At 35.3% G+C, this 23,762-nt stretch overlaps 1 protein-coding gene across 7 annotated transcripts in view; it reads left to right on the top strand.

Annotated features, from left to right (window-relative positions):
• Ctr1A (Copper transporter 1A) overlaps positions 1–23,762 on the top strand; it is a 142,110-nt gene that overhangs the window by 89,386 nt on the left and 28,962 nt on the right. Inside the window, exon 1 of one of the 7 annotated variants that reach the window (XM_065221992.1) lies at positions 8,928–8,948. The exons of the other annotated variants lie outside the window; for them this stretch is intronic. The gene's annotated coding sequence lies outside the window, so the exon portion shown is untranslated. Of the gene's footprint in view, positions 1–8,927; positions 8,949–23,762 lie in introns of those variants that run through there. 7 annotated transcript variants of the gene reach the window in all.

Raw genomic sequence — 23,762 nt, 5'->3', positions numbered from 1 at the left:
AATTGTGTGTCATGGGTTCACATTTTTGCAAAAGTACGACCATACTGGATCTTGTAAAATTTGTTTTTCAAAATGGCGTTATTGACATTTTTTAACAAATTGTAGCACTATAACTTAATTTCTGATCGAAATGACGTCTGAGACAAAGTTATTTAGAGAAGAAATGTGTTTCTGGGAAAAATATACACAGTGGTTTTTTTTTAGTAATTTTGAGTGCTAAAGTGAAAGTGCTAAAAACTGAAATATTACAAAAAGTGTATTTTCGATATTTTAATTTATTTTATTTTTTAAAGTTCATGAAAAATTCAAACTATTGAATTTTGTTTTTCTTCCTTTCGGAACCTAACACTACTGCGACCAGTAAATTGATCTATTGTAGTATATCCCGTGTCCTTAGTTTAGTGCATGTCGTATTACTCCATCACTATTGAGAAATAATGAAGTGTTCGATTTTTTTACAGTTGCCACTCTTGCATTTATCGCAAGGACTAACTCTAATTGAAAGGTCCCGCTATTTATACCCTTCGGAGTGTTGAAACACCCTCCAAAGGCGCGCCCTTTGTCAGTCAAAATTGGATTCCTTAGCAACAAAATTAAGGAATGACACCGATAATGACCATGCATCAGAACCCTAGTCTTAACCACTTCAAACTAGGGAACAACGAATAGAAGATTAGGAATCACACAAATGAAGATTAACTAGCCGAGTCTTATCACTATCAACAAGGCATACAAAGTAACAAGGACTAAGATGTGTTCCTTGGATTACTGAAATATCCTGTTCCCCTAGGTTGAAGTAGTCAGGACTAGGAATCGGTGGTAGATCTTACATCCCGTAACGTACCACGAAAAGGTGATTTACCCACGTTACGGGGCTGAAGTATTTAAAGCCATGGACCCTTTAAAATGGACATTCAAAACAAGCTTTTTTATTGAATTTTTGCATAGATAACGATTTAGACTGTCTCAAATATTGTTTCCTGTGTAGACATTAAATGGAAAAGCGTACTAGCCAAAAGTTCATCGATTTTTGCCAATTTCAAAGTGTCCATCATTTAAAATGTTTGAAAAGTTTCAATTTTTTTTTAATTATAAAAAATTAAGATCTACTTTTTGATATTTGAGTTTGTAACACTTTTACTCAAAATTAAAAAAAAAAGTATATGTATATTTTTCCCAGAAAGACTTATTTTTTTTCTAAAACTTTTCTCAGACGTCATTTAGATCAGAAGTGAAATTTGTGTGTAACAATTTATTGAAAAATTATGAAAACATCATTGTGAAAAAAATGAAATTACAAGATCCAAAATGGCCGATTTTTTGTAAAAAATCTTAAATGTTCGATTCTCTGCCCACGGGTTTTCTGATCATCGTACAGAGAGAGCAGTATTCCTTCTTTCTTTCCGTTGTGCATTTCGTCATCAACTACGACCCTCAGTCACAAATGACCTAAAATGTGTAGCACAGACCCTCGTACCTCTGTAATGTGCATCTTGTGCGCAGTAAACAAAAACGGTTGCTAATAGGCCATTAAGCTCCTTACATCACAACAACCCACTACGAACGACGATCATTCAAGCAGAGTGACATAAAGCTATTCAATAGAATCGATTTGATGAATCATGTGATCGTGGTTACACGCAAAACAATTGGCATGAACATCATATTTAAGTGTAGATTTCTTACATCCACTGTATATGTTTCTTACAACAAATGTAATGGCGGTTTTATATATAGACTGTAGCATAAACTTGCTTGTGTTTTTCCAGAATGACTTTTTTTTTTGGTATAAAACCTTAACGAGATGATTTTCTACCCGCATAACATAAATATTACAAAATTACACTCACCCCACATGAAAGGATTAGTAGCTAATAACATTTTTTGATCAGTCAGTATAGCGTGTTGTGGGTGATCTTTAACTGTCTGAGACTGCCTGGGATCAAATCCATGACCTTCTGCTCAGTAAGCAAAAAAATTCATCAACAGGCCACCAAGCCCCTCATATCACAACATAGCACTACGACTACTAGGAACACCTTGGTATGTTTTCAATTTCGTTGACGTTGACGACATCAGTACGAAAACTATAGTCATAAAGGCATTCATATAGAATTACCTCTGCGGAAGGATTCAACCATTATATTCGATCATAATCGTTCAGGCTTGCACCACAAATATCTTGCTTATCTTGCTTAGGCAAACGAATATATGTTATATTCCGTAGCAGTTTTTAGAAAATTCACCGGACCACTCTGACCATGCGCTACTCTTCCACCTGGTCACGGTCGATTCAACCCGATCAAGGTTCCACTTTCGGAGAGTGATATAGTAATCACCCGATTTTCTCAGCCCCTCTAATGTTTTAAGAAACTCATGCCCTTTTTCAGTGGTCTTACTGCACAAAAGTATACTTTAAACATCCATCTGGGGCCTCCCTTAGCTCAGTCGGTCAAAGCAATACCAAGCTGAAGGTGGCTGGGTTCGATTCCCTGTCCGGTCTAAGAATTTTTCGGATTGGAAAATTGCTCGACTTCCCTGGGCTAGTATATGATTACTACACAATTATACTAATGCAGAAATGGTACAGGCATCGAAAGCTCTCAATTAATAACTGTGGAAGTGCATCTAGAACACTAAGTTAAGAGCACGCAATAAGCTAATATGCCATAAGCAATAAGCTTGAAATGCGAAGAAAAAGAAACGTCCATCCTGAAGATGAATTGGAAAGCTTTGGAATTATGATTATGTGGAATTATTGAAAGATAAAAAGATTTGATGGAAAGAGAAGGGCTAACAAAATCGGGTCATTACTGTATTCCTTCCTAAAGGCACACATCTGGGGGTTTGTCCATTGGAAAAAAAAGCAGAGGTTATATCCAAAACACAACGCTAAATTTGACGTAGTATGACGTGCTCGGTATCAATATTCGGCGACTGTGTTAGGGAAACCACTTTTTCCTATCACGGAAACGCCTCGTTTTCTGATGACAAAATTACGCATTTTCGTGCACAAAACGCACAGAATTTTTGGTTTATTCAATAGATAATGAAAAAGCGAAAATTGATTTAAGGAATTTCTTGCTAAAATGTTCCAATTGCGAGATATCCGCGATCAATCATATAAATTCGAGATTTGTTTGCTTTTTTCTTGCGTCCTGGAGAAAACCTTACCTTTATTCGAAGTGTTTCTGGATAATTGACTAGGTTATGTGGTATTCGATCATTGTGAGAATTCGTATGTACCACTTCAATACTGTTACGCATTTGATCATAAGCGTTTGGTTGCTGGGAACATTATCAAAGAGCTTTGTCGTGATTGTTGAGTAATGCTGAGCTATTAGGGTGTTCAACACAGATGATGCTATCGAGCTGTATGTTGCTTGCAACGAGGGTGACGCGCTTGGCATGGATGGCTCACAGCGACTCACGCAGAGCTACTGAATTCGATCAGTAGCGGTGCGGCTTCTTCCTCCTTCTTCGGTGGATGGACGCTCATGTGGGCTGCTGCTGCTCGCTGCTTGCAAGCATGCTTTCGTTGGATACTAGAGAACAATGTTCAACGCCTCGCGCCGAAAGCACTGCTCCTGTTGCTGCTGATGACGACCGACCGGACACCACCACACACGATGTTTGAATAAGCGCCGTTCGGCTAGACCGAATGAAAATCGATTTTGATATCTGTGTTTGGGAAAGCGCTTTTCGCAGGCAATCGGTGATAATTTTGATCACCGTTGTAACAGTTTGAAATTTGCTTAATTTTCAATAGTGATAAAGTGTTCATTTTAGCACATTCGTTGAAAAAATTCCAATTGATTGGCTTGTTTAGAATTAAAATGTCATACGCTATTAGCAGAGTTAGAAGTGGTCAAAACCTGACCACTTTTCGTAACGTGGTTGATTTCGTTTTTTTTTATTGCACCCCCAATATGTTGCCCAAAGACGTAACCTACGTCAAAAGTTTATTAAACGTTTTGTGTATTTATCGCTAGTTTTATATTTTTTCTCAAATCAATATATCCATGATTCTGTGACGATAGTTACGGGTTTCGTTGATCGCAGAATTGAGTGAAAATTGACAGCTGAACATACTGGGGCTAATTGCTGAGTCGTATACACCCAGAATTTATGGCCGTGTTCGGTAATTTAGCTATGTTTCAGCAAATAATATTATTCCAAATGGGGAGAATCTAAGCCAAAAACGATATCCCGCCGATTTTATATCTAAATCGTTAATTCTTCAATGTATAATTTTCGAGTTGCCACTCATCGGTGAGAACGTTTTACATATTCTTTAAGTTTCACACCTGATTCGTTCTAATGCTGTCAATTCTGAGTGTATGTGCAGAACACTTGTGCGGCTTTATTTTACCTTTAAACCATGGTTATTTTGCTTTAGTGTATGAATTTACCCATATTTTGATTCACTCGAAACCGGTTAAAATGTTTTGCAATTGTTTTTAAAACTGTCATAGAAACAGTAAAATAATCATTTAAAGTAAGAGCGAAAGCCGAAACACATTTTGATTTTACTTAAGTGCCATTAGTGGTCCAAAAATGCCCTCATTGTGACTCCAATTTATATGTATTTTAAAACTTCAAAATTAGCTTAACCGGCTTAGGTAATTTTTAAATAATGTATACAGAAATCTGTATAAATACATTTATACAGATTCATCCAAATTTAAGGGGGCTCAGTCAAGCTGAATAGACCAATGTAGGTTTAAATTCCTTAAACAATATCTGACTTTAAAATCATGTTGTGTCACCCTCACTAAACACGCCAAGCGTAAGTGGCCAGTCCTCTACAATAAAACGGCTCTTTTCAGGGCCATCAAGCTTAATATCAGTAAAGAGTTGGAATAGAATTTATCTGTGCCTGTTTGTCCATATTCAGAACCACAAGCCCCCAACGACCACACAAAATGCTCTCCAGAGTTGTAATCTTGTAACCAAACTTGGAAGCAGTGATTTTGATTGATTTTCTTAATCAACATTCTCTTTGAAAAAGATTACTACAAATTTGCTACAAATGCTCTTCACATTTGTTCCGTCCACTAGCGGTCCTACGTCAAGCTTCCGTTCGTGCCCCTAGGCACAGACTCTTCTACTTTTTTCTTTCGAAATCACAAAAGGGCTCTAACTTAAAAACGTTATTCAAATTGGTACTAAATATCTCGCAAATAATGTGATATTGCAATCATTTCAACATTTTCGTTTTTTGCTGAATAATAACAGCCGAGAGTTTGTTTTAGATTTGAACCGGAAAAAACCGGGAATTTCAAAATGAAAATTCACTGGCAACCCTGAAAAACGGATCTGATATTTAAACCTGCATTTATCCAGCTATGGTGAGATCGAACCCTTCTTACAAATATTAGATATGATATTCTTTATTAATATATTTGATAAGGCTCAATCGAATTAACTTTACAGAGCCGAGGATTCTTGTGCTCTATACAAAACATCGTAAAACTCAAAAGGTACAACACAATAAACACTTTATCTTCCGCTATCCTATAAGCCTCCTCCATCAGAACGGGATCCGCATCCAGTGGTTTCATTGTATGGCAGTTTCGTCAACGGGGGGCAAAACGCTTCCATTGCAGCAATGGACGCAAAACGTAGTCATCACTCACACACTCATCATGAAATGGTTGCTTTCCAAAGTTGACGACGCATCGACCTAAAGAACTGCTGATGAAGAACAATGAGGAGGACCACACAATGGTTGCTGCCGAGTAAACAGATGATCGATATGGTATACAGCATCATACAATTTGACTGTGAAGTCAAATCAAATGCTTTACCACGAGATCCTTTCAAATACTTTATCACGAGATCCCAATTTGTTGTGTTGTGTCCAAACAATATTGTGTAGGTGATCAATATTATAAAGACGATCGGTTAACAGTCTAACTACAGCTCGTCTCGCTATGCGGCGCTAATGAGTGAAGTGATGAAAAACAGTTAGTTTAAGCATTTTGTTTCCATTGTTTTAACGCATACGACGAAACAAACGTAGAACCCTAAACACTAATTGACGAACGGTAAATCACAACTCACAGTGGGCCAGGAATGAAATCTAGCCGGAAAATAATATTAACGCTCATTACATTCAATTGAGTTGACGTCTCCGGTGAAGTTTCTTGGATAGTTCAAGTTTTGGCCGCAAAGATGGCGCAGCGATTAAAAAAAATTATTTCGTAAGATAGAGGTTTGCTGTCTTAGTCAAAGTTGTAGATCGTGGAGTTCTGTGAAAAGTTGCTCAAGATATAAAAGCTGTACATCTTCAAACAACTGAATTATACTAAATTTTATAAAATTTGCCTGAAATTAAGGTTTTGGTATTATTTTTTGAACATTCGTTCCATAGAATACTTTTACCATTTTTCCTCAATCGGTACTGATCAGTTCAATCTATTCCAGATCAATGCTATTATTTTTAGAGTACTGAAAAATATATATCACATTACATTTTAAAAAAACATGATCTTCTGAATGTATTTTCTAAAAAACGCGTAAGTAAACGCAAAATGATATCATTTATTCAAAATTTATATCAATTAGGCTACTACTTTTCATAAAATTCTACGTTGCCCAAGACAGCAAACGTATATCTTGCGAAATAAGATAGTGTGTATCGCTGCGCCATCTTTGCGGCCAAAACTTGAACTATTTTTATCCACCAAATTGTAGTCGTAATCAATCCAAGAAATTTCAGTAAAGTCGTTAACTTAATTGGATGCAATCCCAGAGCACTAATATTTTTTCCAGCTAGATTTAATTCCTGGTCCACTATCGTTAGTTTTGTTTTTCCTTGATTTGTTTTCCGTCGATTTTGTTTTCCGTACTGAGTACCCACACTCATGGACCGGGACCAACGGCTTTACTTCCCTTCCGAAGAAAGGCGTGATCAGAGTTGTTATGCCTCAGATAATCCAGGCGGCGAAGACTGGGATTGAACCCAGGCCCTTTGAAAGGCAGTCATGCTTACCACTACATCCCTTCTAAAGGGTTTTTATCGCTACGCCATCTTTGCGGCCAAAACTTGAACTATTTTTATCCACCAAATTGTAGTCCTAATTAGTCCAAGAAACTTCACTGAAGACGTAGGAGAAATGGCTCTAATGTTGGCCTATGGATCTAAGATTGGGCCCATCGCTAAAAATCTGCCATTCATCAATTTTATCTAGATAAACGCGTCATTGGAACGGTACTAATGTATATTTTTGGTCGCTATTGAAAATTTAGTCGATTGCTGAATTTATGTATGGGCCCAAATTAGGGGCATTTAGGCCGACATTACATCCATTTCCCCTATAATAAATAATTGTTTCCTGTTAGATTTAATTCCTGGCCCACTGTGCATCTGATAATCCGACTGTCAAATCCATACAATTCAATGTTTTAAACCTAACAATGTAAAAAAGCTCCATAAGAGACCGTGATGTCGGATTTTCGAGACGTCGGATTAATAAGAGCCGGATTAGCGGGAAGATACTGTATTTAAATACGTGCAGTGAGGTTTAAATCAACTTCCTCTAAAGATATACGTGGATGATTGCAACATTGTAAGGAGCCCACGTCCGCTGTATACGTCAAAAATCGAAAAAAACGGCTTAGCTAACTTTTCAGACAAGATTTATCATTGCTGTAAAACAAAATTGCTCTCGACCGTGTGCAATAAGCGATTTTATTGGGGAAATGATTTAATTGTGAAGTGTAGTATGTACGTCGTAGTAGCGACACCCTATACGATTGCGAATGCAAACGGTGTGTTAGAATCAATATGTAATTTGCACTTCAGTTCTACGTTGTAATGAATGCTTCACCATGTCCGTGTTTCGTTTTGATTACTGTAACGTAAATTGTTTCGATATGAGACATGAACATTCCAAGCGTCATTAAATAACAAAATACTGGCACCTGTGAGTGTACGTAAATTCGAAATTCAATATAGGTCAATCATGCTCATTACCAATTCGAAATCCAATATGGGCACTTCCATGTGCCCAGATAAAATCATGTTGCACTTATCAAGAAGTCCGCACATACAGTGCTGTTCGATATAATGACAGCGCATGCCGATTTTCATACAAAATTGACAACTTTGTTCTCTTAAGATCAATTGAGCTGAAACGTTTGCCACAGAACTACAAATAGTTCAATTTAACTGGTGCAGTAATATTTATAGTACATACATTTTCAAATCAAAAACTGCTATTATTTCGAACAATTGTACCTAGCATCTCACTTTCCGGCAGGTGCTCCCAAAAATTCAGCACATCATGTCAAAGTTGACCATTTTGTATGAAAATCGGCATGCGCTGCTATTGTATCGAACAGCACTGTATAACAAATGTGCTACTACCACTGCTATAAAAAAACACACTGCAATCAATCCATAACCAGAACTCACATCAATCAAGAGTGTGGCAGTTTAGGGTGTCCCTGAAATTAACTTGGTTGATAAAATCAATACTTCATGACGTTTTTATAGTTCAAATCGTTCTAGGTGAAATCAATCGGGAGAAAAGCATATTTTAGGACGAAGTGCTTCAACTGTAAATATGCATCGTTGAGGATGATTCCGCGTGGGGGTCACCCTCACCGAGGCAATATGAATCCCATCATTCCATGCATTGTAATTGTGATAAAGTCGCCGGTCGCCTTCTCCCCGGGCTGCCGGTCAATTGCATAAAAATAACAACAATCCGAAGGTGGAACCTTTGCCGGTTTGGACGGGGCTAGCCAACCCGATCACGTAGTGTATTTATTTATTGTGTCTGATTACCAGTGCAAATAGGCGCTCGGTCATAATAAACTCGTCTGTCTGTGTGTACTTTGCCTTTGCCGAGATTAATTGGCAATGGTGTACTCGATAGCAAATTGAAACAAACGGAAATCGTGACATGTTTCCACTTTATTCCAAATACCCTTAGTAGGTACGAGGTAAACATAATTGCGAAAATCGATCATTTTCTTTTCGTAGTTTGCCAACAAAAAAATTATCTCGAGCGAATAGTCAAATCGACGTAAGTAATTGTGTACACAATGGGCTCAAACTTCAATTTGTCGATACTGTAAGCGCGCCCACGCACACTAGCATGACCTGCGTGGTGACATTTCCAAACAGTTTCGACAAACTTAGCCAATGTTTACCAAAGTACTTACGTCGGTTTGGCCATTTGCTCGAGAATTAAGTGTGCGCTCAGCAGTTGCTAAAAATTGATTTCGTACGTGCTGATGGTACGAAATGCCAATTCAACAAGTTGTGCGAGGTGAACGTATGATAGTGTCCAATAAACGCCAGCTGCCTGAAAAAATAAGATTGCCGCACATCAGTGTGCATCAGCCATTCTGTGAATGAGTTAGTGAAACCGAAAAAAAAAAGTAAGGAATTTTATCGACAAAACTGGACGACCTTGAGTTGTAGTCGCTTACTGGTGGAACCTGCTTCTGCTGAAAGGAAGTTGTGAATGTGCTTTAGATCCGCGAGGCATCCGCGGAGCACCTATACAACCTGCCGAATCATGTGAAAAAACTGGTGATCGTAAATCAACACCGCAATGTCGCGGTTGGCAATATTTGCGAAATTTATGTTTTATAATAGCAGGAAAGAATTATAGCAATAATGCCACAATAGGTCGTTATGGCGACACGTGTCGTAGGTCATGTGCTTATCAAAATTCCCTGTGGAACACGAATAATCGGAGCAGCCTACTTCTATGGATCCAGAGTGGGTTGATGCATAAATAACTGAATTGTTTACGATCTTTTCAACAAATTATATTAATCCATTGTTGTTCACGTTCAGAGTTGGCTCGCACATTCCCATGCTTACACAGCAAACAAATATCAATATCGATCAACGCAATATTTCGCGATGTAAGCAGTAGTTGACGTACTGCAAGCTCTGTAAACAATATTCCACAACCGTTTCAAAAAATCCAATCTTGGAATTTTTCAATTAATGCAGTTTATCTAATACACATCACCCAAGGAAATGAAACGCAGGAGTATTGATCTGTAAGTAGGAAATATTACATGTTGACAACCCTCTTGGTTTGCTCTCATTCAATTTTTCCAAATTTCTGGCTATGGGGATTTTTGTTGCTGGCAATACTGAAGTAGCGTCATTTGTGAAATAAAATAGCCCCGTCAAAGCGATTTTTTTTTTCGAAAACGTTGCCGTAAGCAATCGTAATGACATCGGATGGAAAATAAGTGCTTCATTAAGTGCACGGCCGTTGAATACGACTTTTTTTTTTATATCCGTTTACTCAAATTTTCAAAAACGCAAGTCACTTATAGACTGAGTAAATTTTTCTCGTTTTTCTTCAAAACTCTGCTCGAATATGAAGAAAATCATAATTAAGTCTATTGATAATAATATACTGTCGGTGTAGCAATGAAAGTCAGACTCCAAACTGAAATAACTACGGAGTTTCTTATCTTATTGATTTGGTGTGTTCAGATGAATTATTCACAAACAATTTTTCAATCTCATCTCGCCCTCCTCACTCATATAAATGGAAGTAAAGCTTCAAACTGCAATAACTTCGGTTGTTTTTTTTTTAACTCTTTATTTGTTCCAAATTCAAAATAAATTACATTTCATTTTAACCTAGGTGCTCCAGTTACTACAGTAACTTACCAGCCTTAATTGTTATGATATATAGCTAAGTGTTTTTACATCGTTCCTGTCTTGGCAATTCAGTATTTTAAACAGGTTTTTTTAAACCTGCATGTCAGCATAACAATTGATATCTTAAAACTTGACCAGGAAATTGGAACTCCGTTCATAGTGACTATGTGACTACTACTAGGTTTCAAAAACGAAGCTCTAGGCTTATGTGGAAATATTATAAGTTGAGTTTTGGAAGCGTTGGGAGAAATCTTCCATTTTTGTAAATAAGAAGAGAAAATATCTAAACTTTTCTGCAGTCTGCTGCAAATAACACGAAGACTTCTTCCTTTAGCGGAAATGCCTGTGTCATCAGCGAACAAAGATTTGTGGCAACCCTGAGGCAAATCAGGGAGGTCCGAAGTGAAAATGTTATACAATATAGGCCCAAGAATGCTACCCTGAGGAACTCCTGCTCTAACAGGTAGTCGATTAGATTTGGAATTTTGATAATTTACCTGCAGAGTTCTGTCAGTTAAATAATTTTGAACTAATTTCATAATATAAAGTGAAAAATTAAACTTTTTCAATTTAGCAATCAAACCTTCATGCCAAACACTGTCGAATGCTTTTTCTATATCTAGAAGAGCAACTCCAGTTGAGTGGCCTTCAGATTTGTTTGAACGAATTAAATTGGTAACTCTTAAGAGTTGATGAGTAGTTGAATGCCCATGGCGAAATCCAAACTGCTCATCTGAAAAAATTGAGTTCGTATTGATGTGAAGCATCATTCTATTCCAAATTATCTTTTCAAAAAGTTTACTTATTGAAGAAAGCAAACTTATTGGGCGGTAGCTAGAAGCTTCAGCTGGATTTTTATCCGGCTTGGAACAACTTTTGCATTATTCCAAATGGAAACATCTGTTAAATAATTTTACCAAGAAAGACAAGGTACTCTCTGGGAGTTTTTTGATGAGGATATAGAAAATTCTAGAGCTTTCATATTTTGAAACTTTTTAGTTATAGACCTTACTTCGTCCAAATCAGTCCCCCAGGAATCACCAAGAGAAAATATTCAGATAATCCCGAGCAACCTGATTATCTGAGCTTTTTCCAAATTTGTGATCAAAATTTTACCACCTTCTTTAAGCGCTGGAATTGGCTTTTGAGGTTTTTTTTCAAAATTTTTGTAAGTTCCCAAAAGGGTTTGGAACTCGGGTCTAATTTAGAAACATTATTTTCAAAGGTTTTGTTCCTCAGGGCTGAGAATCGCTTTTCAATTTGTTTTTGCAAATCCCGCCAGATAACTTTCATGGTAGGATCGCGTGTTCTTTGATATTGTCTCCTACGGACATTTTTAAGACTATTATAATTGAATCGAATTTAACCTCGCATTTTGGTACTGGGCAGCTCTTTCTTCAACTATAAAAGTAGTCAGAGATTCAAGAGCATAATTAATTTCATCTTTGGTTTGCAAAGGAATGTTTGGATCGAAGTTATATTCCATATATGTTCGATATTGCTCCCAATCAGCTCTATGGTAATTGAAAGTAGAGCTGTTGGGATTACAAATTATTTCTTGGGATATTTCAAAAGTTACTGGAAGGTGATCAGAACCGAAGTCAGCATGGGTAACCAATTGGCTACAAAGTTGACATGAATCAGTTAAGACCAAATCAATAGTGGAGGGATTTCTTGCAGAAGAAAAGCATGTTGGGCTGTTTGGATATTGAATAGTGTAATAACCTGCAGAACAATCATCAAACAGAATATTACCATTGGAATTGCTTTGAGCATTATTCCATGAGCGGTGTTTTGCATTAAAATCACCAATAATAAAGAATTTAGACCTATGACGGGTAAGTTTCTGAAGGTCACCCTTGAGAAAATTCTTATGCTGGCCTACGCATTGGAATGGCAAATAGGCAGCTATAAACGTAAGTTGTCCAAATTTTGTTTCAACAGAAACTCCCAAAGTTTCAAAAACTTTGGTTTCAAATGAAGAAAGAATTTTATGTTTGATTCGTCTATGAATAATGATGGCAACGCCACCACAGGGTCCATCACGACGATCATTTCTACAAATCAAATAATTTGCGTCCTTCTTAACCTTATGGTCAGGTTTAAGGAACGTTTCAGTTATAACGGCAATATGCACGTTATGAACTCTCAAAAAGTTAAATAGCTCGTCTTCATTATCTTTAAGAGATCGAGCATTCCAATTTAAAATATTTAATGCTTTAAAATCCATCACTTAATTTTAAAGTCATGACAATATTATTTGCAAATTTTACCCCAGTTTGAATAGCATCAAACATGGAGTTAGATTTAAGCATATCAGAAATCATGTCAATTAATGATTTCTGTAAAAATTCCATTTTAGGGGCAGTAATGCTTCCTAAGTCAAAATTGTCAAAATTTCCGTTAAAATTACGTTGGTTAGTATTTTGATTTCTACCCGCTGCAATAGCAGCATAGGTCATGTCATTAATTCGCCATTAACTCGCTGAACATTGTTAGCAGCGAATGGAGTAGGTACAGATGAAAAATTTGAAACAGGGGTGATATTTGTACCTACGGGTGCGAATGTACAATTTGTTCCTCGCTGACCGTTGTAAACAGCAGAGGAATCTATACCTGGTCGGAAACGTGGAGCGTTTCCTACCTGACGCTTAGAACGAGATTGTAGGATCGCTTTGCGAGTCTTACATTCCAAAAAATTGGATTTGTGGTTTTCACCACAATTTGAACATATAAATTTCTTAGGATCTTCCTTCCTTCCTTCCCACTTCACTCGGACATGGAGCATAAGGCTAGCTTTTTCTTGCCCATTTTTCTAGCTTTTAGGTGGCGAACTCTCATTTTTACCTTGCTCATGTCCTCGATCACATTTCATAAGGGAAGCGTAAAAGAGAAAGAAATATCACAAGCAATTCTTTCTACTATACCTGTTTTCTAAGACATAGAGTGGGAGTTGTTCCACCAACGACCGATGAAACAGCCAATAGAAGTTACATCCAAATTCAAAGCCCTGTTTTTCCTTGATTTGAACTTCGATGAAATTCTTCAAACTTTCTTGATGTTATTTGAACGTATCTGAGTTTGTCATTTTTACCTTAAATTCTCAGATATTTCTTAAACTTCATAGTACTTTCCTAATTTTATTTAATTTTGCCTGTGGTTCACATACCACCCTAAAGTTTGCCAAAATTTCTTCACGTTTAAAGAACTTTTTGAAGAGCATCATTGAAATTCATATAATGTTGCTACAGTTCACAAAACTCTCTTGAAGTTCGTAGAACTTACCAGAACGACATTGAACTCCCCAGAAGCTCACAAAACGTCCCTGAAGTTGGCATAATTTTCCTGAAGTTTAAAGAGCTTTTCTGAAGATCGAAGCACATCTTTTTGAATAATTTTCCTGAAGTTTGTAGAACTTCCCTGAAGTTCACTGAACTTATCTGAAAGTTGTTGAATTTTTCTGCTTCATTGGAGGAAATTATTTAAAGTTTGCAGTACTTTCCTAAAATTCACACCAGTTCCCTATAGTTCGCAGAATTTCCTAGAAGGTCGCTGAACCTTCCTGAAAATTTCCATAGACAAAATATGGGAACTGCAATGAAGCTCTAGCAACTCTGTAGTAATTCAAGGTGAGGGCTACCTAAACTCACTGGGCAAGAGTAACTAACTTCATGTGAGTTTCATTCCTGTATTAACGAGTCAAACATATCTATTAATTTTTAAAAATCCAAGCTAATTTTCCGCCCCTCAGGATGATTTAGTGGTAAATACCACCTTCGCCAGCTGCTGAGTACAAGACAAAAAACTTTCGGATATCTACTATCTCCTTTATTGAATTCCGGTAAAAATCTTTCAACGATCGTCGCTCCTAAAGTGGCTTCATTTTTTCACAGATACACTTTTCGAAGCACAACACGCGAGCTCTCTATTTTCTTCATGAGATTTACGTGGCTGTCTCGGACTGTCCTGCTCGCTTCTTTCTCTTTTACTTTTATGAGGGAAGAGAAATTAAGCAAGATATTATGCTACCAACAAATATTAATTGATTTATCACAATGTTCAAAATCAATATGGATCTTACTTGGGAGTCAAAGAAAACTTCTTTAAGGCCATCGTTCGGACATTTTGAGCCGTTTGTCTGTGATTTGGGTGGTTTTCCAGGAAACGTCCCGAAAATCCTGTGAAGGAAAGCGAATATCGGAAAACAAATTCCGTCCGATTGTAGCCAAGGATTTTGTTTTCCTAGTGGGGTAAAATTTGGGTGGAAAAGTGCATTCAACTTCAAGTGGTGTGCTTTTTCCGGGAAAGTGGCATTTCCACCCAAAGAGAATATGCACGTGAGTGTATATGTGCGCGCAAGAAAATGCAATCTTGCGCCTATGTTTTCCCGGGAATTTCCCAAGAAAGTATACCATATTTTTATACCAGGACATTCTGCAGACTATGCACAACATGATGGTATACATAAACATATGATTTTCGAAAATTTGTAGCATGGTTTTTCAATTTCCAAACCATGCGCCAAACATTCTCGCTGTAAATTCGTCACGGACATAGTAAAGAAGCAATCAGCAATTACGCATTTGTTTTACCACGTTGCCACATTTTCTTGTTCCTTTGCTACCGGATCACATGTTCGTAGGTCCACGTGTCCTTTTCCGCTAGTTCGCTCATCATATCAAATTGATCAGGAATTCTTCCGAAATGTCAAAAATTATATTGAAGACCTACGACGGATCGGAAATTGAAATTGAGATCTCCATATATTCTTTCATCATATCAAACTGAACAGGAGTTCTTCAAAATCTTATCTTATCTATCGAAGACATACGACTTATCCGGAATTGAAATCGAATCCTGCATATTCCCTCATCACATCATTCTTCCGAATAATCAGAAATTATATATAAAACTTATGACTAATCGGAAATTGAAATTGAGTTCTCCATATATTCCATCAACACATCAAATTGATCAGAAATCCTTCTAAAGACGTTCGGGCAGTTAGAATATATTTCAAAATACAAAGATGGTCAGAAATTCTTCCAAACTATCAGAAGTTATATGGAAACCCTATGACTGATTGGAAATTGAAATCGATTTCACCATAATGTGTACCCTATGTACTCTATCAAAGTGTTCAGAAATTATTCCGGATTATCAGAAATTATATTGAAGGTCTTCGACTAATAGAACAATTGCAACCGAGTTTCCATATATATCTCAATCAAATCAGGTTGATCAGGAATTCTTTCGAATTATCAGAAATTATTTAAAAAAAAAACTATTTCTGACCAGAAATTGAAATCGAGTTCTCCTTATTCCATGACCATATCCAATTGACTAGGAATTCTTCCGAATTATCATACATTATATCAGCCTACGACTGATCGTAAATCCAAATCGAGTTTTCCATATATTCCTTCATTATATCAAAGTGATCAGGAATTCTTCCGAATTATGATATATTATGCCGAATGTCTTCGATTAAAAGAAGAATTGAAATCGAGCTCTCCACATATATCCTTTTTCCATAAAATTGAACAGAAATTGTTCTGGACATTTTTGGTCAGTAAGAATGTATTTACAAAATGTAATAATTATCAGGAATCATATAGAAGACTTTCAAATCATCAAAAATTTGATACTATCCAACAATGTCAGTTTGATAAATAATTCATTCAAAAAAATGATACGAAGATCTACGATCGGAGATTGAAACCGAGTTCTCCATATATTCCCTGGTCATATCAGAGTGATCGGGAGTCCTTCTGATTATCTTTGGTCTGTAGGAATGTATTTTCAAAATTCAGCATTGATCAAGAGTCATGTAGACGATCTTCAAATGATCTTGAAATAAAACCATTAGAATATTCTTACATCATATGAGATTGGTCAGGAATTCTTCCGATTTATAAGAAATTATTTCGAGGACTTCCAACTTATAGAAAAATTTATATTGTGTTCTCCATATATTAGCTTCTCATATCGAGTCTTCTTCCGACGATCTTCGGTCAGCTAGAATGTATTTTCAAAATATAAAGATGGTTAGTCGAAGGCTTTCAAATGATCTAAAATTGAAATTCAATCTTTTGAATATTAGCGCTCCATATGAGGTTGATCAGTAATTCCTCCAATTTATCAGAGTTTGTACCGAAGACTTACGGCTTACAGGAAATTGAAATCGATTCTCCATATATTCGCTCATCATATCAAAGTGATCAGGAATTATTATGATGATCGTCAGTCAGATAGAATGACTATATTATGAAAATACGTTCTTATTGACTGAAGATCTTCAGAAGAATTGCTGATATATTTGTTATAAAAAGGGGCGCCGATGGTGTAGTGGTAAGCGTGATTCCCTCTCATCCCAAAAGGCCTGGCGTCAATCCAAGTCGGCACCACCGGGGTTTTCTGAGGAATAACATTTCGTATCACGCCTTCCTTCGGAACGGAAGTTAAACCGTTGGTCCCCAGTCCATGAGTTGATGGGTCGATATGTGGAAACTATCTCCCTGGTGTCGGTAGCATTGGTACTCAGTACGGAAAACAAGATCGACGGAAACAAACCAAGGATTTTTTTTATATGATAAAGAAATATATGGAGAACTCGATTTCAAATTTTTTATTAGTCCAAGGTCTTCGATATAATTTTCGATAGTTCAGAAGTATTCCTAACCAACCTCATATGATGAGAGAATATTCAATGGAATTATTTTTAATGTTTAATCATTTGAAGATCTACGATTCTTATATTTTGAAATGCATTCTTACTGACCGAAGATCTTCATAAGAATTTTAAATAATTTCGATTTGATAAGGAAATATTATATCAATTTATCAATTTATTTATTTATTTGTTTAGTCGTTAATCAAAAGCGTAGAATACATTATAATATCATTACTTATGATCTATGATTTCGCAGTGCTTGTTAATTTTAGCGGTGAAATATTTAGGTCTATCATTTCACAGTTTTCATTATATATAGATATCATCTGACTTATCGATCCATATTTCGCGTAGCTAGTGCGGTGGCGATCTACCGCGAACAAATGTATATTACGCAATTTTCGAAAAGGTGCATAAAAATTAAGTCTTGATAAAAAATAACCTGAGTCAATGCGTTGCAAAGCTATACTGTTTACGGAAGAGACCATATATGTTATACCGATGCTCTTTCAATACCTGAATGTTGATTAACAAGCAACAGGCTTCATAAGATGGGAGAAGAAATGCTGTCCATCCCAATTAACTTATATAATAAAAACTACTTTTGGATTGACTCTATTCGTTCAATTGTGTAAGGTGTAAAGTGGAAACCAAAACGCTTTATAAAATAAAATTGCTTTATAAAATAAATATGAATTGCCTGCTCTAAGAATTATTGTGTTATAATGATCCACAAATGCTTATTTAGAATCTAGAAAAACTTGAAAATCTTTTATTTTATATATTATTTATTTTATCAAACAAACTTTTACAACACCACGTCTAAAAAAAAACATATACTTCATCAACATGAATAAGCACTTTGAGCTTTTTCAAAATAAGAGAGATATCGTTAACGTACAAAATGAAAAGAAGAGGTCCCAAGTGCGAGCCCTGAGGAACTCTTGACAGGACTTGAAATGAATTTTATTTTTTTTTGCAGCATCTTACAATTTTCTGACGGTCTGTTCCCAAGTATCACTTGCAACATCGTTCTTGACAAATAAAAGTTGTGAATAAGTTCTATATTAATTGCTTGCAAAACGTCTTGTTTTAGACCTTTTGTATTGTTTTTGTGAAGTATTCAAATTTTCTGACATGCTGTTTATCTTGAATTTATAATTCGGTATTGAATGTCTCAATTATCTGTTTATAACATATTAATAAAAAAAAAACTAGGTGAAAACTTGCTAGCCTTATATACAACATCTCTTCGTATGTCAGTTTAAGAAACGTGAGCAAATATGAATACATCTTAAATATAACATCGTGTGACTGGACCAAGTAAAAAATCTTGACAGCGATTCTGCTGATTTTTAATTGATTTATTTGGTTTATTTCTAAGAAATTTTTTTTTTAAATAAATTGCAATGTGGTCATTTACACCAATGACTGCGAGCAGAATGCTCTCATTTTCTGAATCAGAAATGAATGAAATCAGCATTGCGTTGATTGAAAATGCCATAGATATGAATTTTAATTTCAGGAGGAAATTGAGATACTATATATTTATTCGGCTATTTGGAAGAATATTTCAATAGAAGTATTACAATCATAATCTGTGGCGAATTTAAAAGTTTCACCTGCTATATCTGTTTTTACACACACGCTCAAATTCGTTAGATTGAGATTGGATAATGACATCCTATTTATTTATTTTTTAAGAAATTGCGATGCACTATTCATGTGATTGAAATTCTTACAATAAACCAGAATTACAATAAAAAGTGTTTCGGAGGAAATTTTTCTGATCAGCCGTAAGGCTTCTATATAATTTCTGATGATTCGAAAAAAATTTATAGGATGGGAGAATTTGGAATAATTCTTGATCATTCTTGTATGGTGGGATACTATTCAAACGTGGAGGCGAACCAGCCTAAGGCTGAAAGCCTCCTTAATAAAGCTAAATAATAATAATACTATTCAAACGATTTAGATTCAATTTTTGGTCATTTGAAAGTCTTCGACATTATTCCTGAGATCCTTATATTTTGAAATACATTCTAACTGAAAAGATCTTTAGATGAATTTATGATCAATTTGACATGATAAGAAAATATACGGAGAACTCGATATCAATTTGCGATCAGCCGTAAAGCTTCCAACTAACTTCTGATAATTCGGTCTTCGATGTAATTTCTTATAATTCGGGAGAATACCTGATCAATTGATGTGATGATGGAATATATGGAGAACACGATTTCAATTTCCGATCAGTGGCAATTTCTGATAATTCGTAAACAATTCTGATCAATATGATATGATGAGGGAATTAATGGAGAATTCGATTTCAATTTCCAGTCAGTCGCAGGGTTTCCATATAACCTCTGATAATTTGGAAGAATTTCAAAATAATTCCTGACCATCCTTGTATTTTTAAAATCAGTCTAACTGCCCGAATGTCTTCAGAAGGATTTATGATCAATTTGATATATTGATGGAATATATGGAGAACTCAATTTCAATTTCCGATTAGTCATACGTGTTAGGTATAATTTCTAATAATTCGGGAGAATTCCTGATCAATTTTATGTGATGAATATACGGAGAATTGATTTGATTTAATTTCTGATAATTCGGAAGAACTCCTGATCACTTTGATATGATGAGGAAATTGATAAAGATATACCTATATCACTTTGCTAGGGTGTATATGGATCATTTGATTTCAATTTCCGATCAGTCGTAGGTCTTCGATATAATTTCTGTTAATTCGGAAGATGTCCTGACCAGAAAGGTTGAATACTTCACAAAAACAATACAACGGGTCTAAAACAAGACGTTTTGCAAGCAATTAATATAGAACTTATTCACAACTTTTATTTGTCAAGAACGATGTTGCAAGTGATACTTGGGAACGGACCGTCAGAAAATTGTAAGATGCTGCAAAAATAAAATAAAATTCATTTCAAGTCCTGTCAAGAGTTCCTCAGGGCTCGCACTTGGGACCTCTTCTTTTCATTTTGTACGTTAACGATATCTCTCTTATTTTGAAAAAGCTCAAAGTGCTTATTCATGTTGATGAAGTATATGTTTTTTTTTAGACGTGGTGTTGTAAAAGTTTGTTTGATAAAATAAATAATATATAAAATAAAAGATTTTCAAGTTTTTCTAGATTCTAAATAAGCATTTGTGGATCATTATAACACAATAATTCTTAGAGCAGGCAATTCACATTTATTTTATAAAGCAATTTTATTTTATAAAGCGTTTTGGTTTCCACTTTACACCTTACACAATTGAACGAATAGAGTCAATCCAAAAGTAGTTTTTATTATATAAGTTAATTGGGATGGACAGCATTTCTTCTCCCATCTTATGAAGCCTGTTGCTTGTTAATCAACATTCAGGTATTGAAAGAGCATCGGTATAACATATATGGTCTCTTCCGTAAACAGTATAGCTTTGCAACGCATTGACTCAGGTTATTTTTTATCAAGACTTAATTTTTATGCACCTTTTCGAAAATTGCGTAATATACATTTGTTCGCGGTAGATCGCCACCGCACTAGCTACGCGAAATATGGATCGATAAGTCAGATGATATCTATATATAATGAAAACTGTGAAATGATAGACCTAAATATTTCACCGCTAAAATTAACAAGCACTGCGAAATCATAGATCATAAGTAATGATATTATAATGTATTCTACGCTTTTGATTAACGACTAAACAAATAAATAAATAAATTGATAAATTGATATAATATTTCCTTATCAAATCGAAATTATTTAAAATTCTTATGAAGATCTTCGGTCAGTAAGAATGCATTTCAAAATATAAGAATCGTAGATCTTCAAATGATTAAACATTAAAAATAATTCCATTGAATATTCTCTCATCATATGAGGTTGATTAGGAATACTTTCGAACTATCAAAAATTATATCGAAGACCTTGGACTAATAAATTTTTTTTTATATTTCTTTATCATATAAAAAAAATCCTTGGTTTGTTTCCTTCGATTTTCTTTTGCGTACTGAGTACCAATGCTACCGGCACCAGGGAGATAGTTTCCACACCTGGACCCTACATATCGGCCCATCAACTCATGGACTGGGGACCAACGGTTTAACTTCCCTTCCGAAGGAAGGCGTGATAAGAAATGTTATTCCTCAGAAAACCCCGGTGGTGCCGACTTGGATTGAACCCAGGACTTTTGGGAATCACGCTTACCACTACACCACCAGCACCCCTTTTAAAACAAATATATCAGCAATTCTTCTGAAGATCTTCAGTCAATAAGAACGTATTTTCATAACATAGCGTTGATCAGGAATCATGTCGAAGATCTGTAAACGGTCAGAAATTGAAATTAAATCCTTTGAATATTCGAAGTTTTGCTACATTCTATCTGACTGACGATCATCATAATAATTACTGATCACTTTGATACGATGAGCGAATATATGGAGAATCGATTTCAATTTCCTGTAAGTCGTAAGTCTTCGATATAAATTCTGATAAATTGGAGGAATTACTGATCAACCTCATATGGGACGATAATATTCAAAATATTGAATTTCAATTTAAGATCATTTGAAAGACTTCGACTAACCTTTTATATTTTGAAAATACATTCTAACTGACCAAAGATCTTCGGAAGATCACTTGATATGAGAAGCGAATATATGGAGGACACAATATAAATTTTTCTATAAGTTGGAAGTCCTCGAAATAATTTCTTATAATTCGGAAGAATTCCTTACCAATCTCATATGATGTAAGAATATTCAAATTATATTTCAAGATCATTTGAAGATCGTCTACATGGCTCCTGATCAATGCTAAATTTTGAAAATACATTCTTACAGACCAAAGATAATCAGAAGGACTCCCGATCACTCTGATATGACCAGGGAATATATGGAGAGCTCGATTTCAATCTCCGATCGTAGGTCTTCGTATCATTTATGATAATTCGAATGAATTATTTATCAAACTGACATTGTTGGATAGTATTCAACGGGTTTAAATCAAATTTTTAATTATTTGAAAGTCTTCTATATGATTCCTGATCATTATTACATTTTGTAAATACATTCTTACTGACCAACTGACAATTTCTGTTCAATTTGATGGAAAAAGGATATATATGGAGAGCTCGATTTTAATTCTTCTTTTAATCGAAGGCCTTCGGTATAATATATGATAATTCGGAAGAATTCCTGATCACTTTGATATGATGAAGGAATATATGGAAAACTCGATTTGGATTTCCGATCAGTCGTAGGCCTTCGATATAATGTATGATAATTCGGAAGAATTCCGTGTCAATTTGATATGGTCATGGAATAAGGATAACTCGATTTCAATATCTGGTCAGAAATAGTTTTTTTTTTTAAATAATTTCTGATAATTCGAAAGAATTCCTGATCAACCTGATTTGATTGAGATATATATGGAAACTTGGTTGCAATTGTTCTATTAGTCGAAGACCTTCAATATAATTTCTGATAATCCGGAAGAATTCCTGATCACTTTGATATGATGAGGAAATATACAAAGACCTCGAATTCAATTTCCGATCAGTAATTGGTCTTTTTTATAATTTCTGCTCATTCGGAAGAATTCCTTATAAATCTGATATGATGAGGGAATATTTGGGGAACTCAATTTTAATTTCCAATTAGCCGTATGTGTTTGATATAATTTCTGATAATTCGGAAGTATAGCCGATCAACCTGATATGATAAAGATATACCTATATGGAAAAATCGATGACAATTCTTCTATAAGTCGAAGGCCCTGAATATGATTTCTGATAATTCGGAAGAATTCATTATCACTTTGCTAGGGTGTATATGGATCATTCGATTTCAATTTCCGATCAGTCGTAGGTCTTCGATATAATTTCTGATAATTCGGAAGATGTCCTGATAAAACTCGATTTCAATTTCCCACCATTCGTAGGTATTCGATACAATTTTTGGTCACACGAAAGAATTCCTGATCAATTTGATATGGTAAGGGCATAAGGACAACTCGATTTCAATTTCTGATCAGGAAGTTTTTTTTAATAATTTCTGATAATTTGAAAGAATTCCTGATCAACCTGATTTGATTGAGATATATATGGAAACTTGGTTGCAATTGTTCTATTAGTCGAAGACCTTCAATATAATTTCTGATAATCCGGAAGAATTTCTGAACACTTTGATATGGTACATAGGGTACACATTATGGTGAAATCGATTTCAATTTCCAATCAGTCATAGGGTTTCCATATAACTTCTGATAATTCGGTGAAATTTCGAAATAATTCCTGATCATCCTTGTATTTTGAAATACATTCGAACTGCCCGAAGATCTTCAGAAGGATTTCTGATTAATTTGATATGTTGATGGAATATATGGAGAACTCAATTTCAATTTCCAATAAGTCATACGTGTTCGA

This window comes from Ochlerotatus camptorhynchus, unplaced genomic scaffold, assembly GCF_037179485.1.
Source record: "Ochlerotatus camptorhynchus isolate MF236.1 unplaced genomic scaffold, CSIRO-AGI_Acam_v1.1 ptg000151l, whole genome shotgun sequence".
Classification (NCBI taxonomy): domain Eukaryota; kingdom Metazoa; phylum Arthropoda; class Insecta; order Diptera; family Culicidae; genus Ochlerotatus; species Ochlerotatus camptorhynchus.
This window is presented reverse-complemented; position numbering and strand designations above follow the sequence as displayed.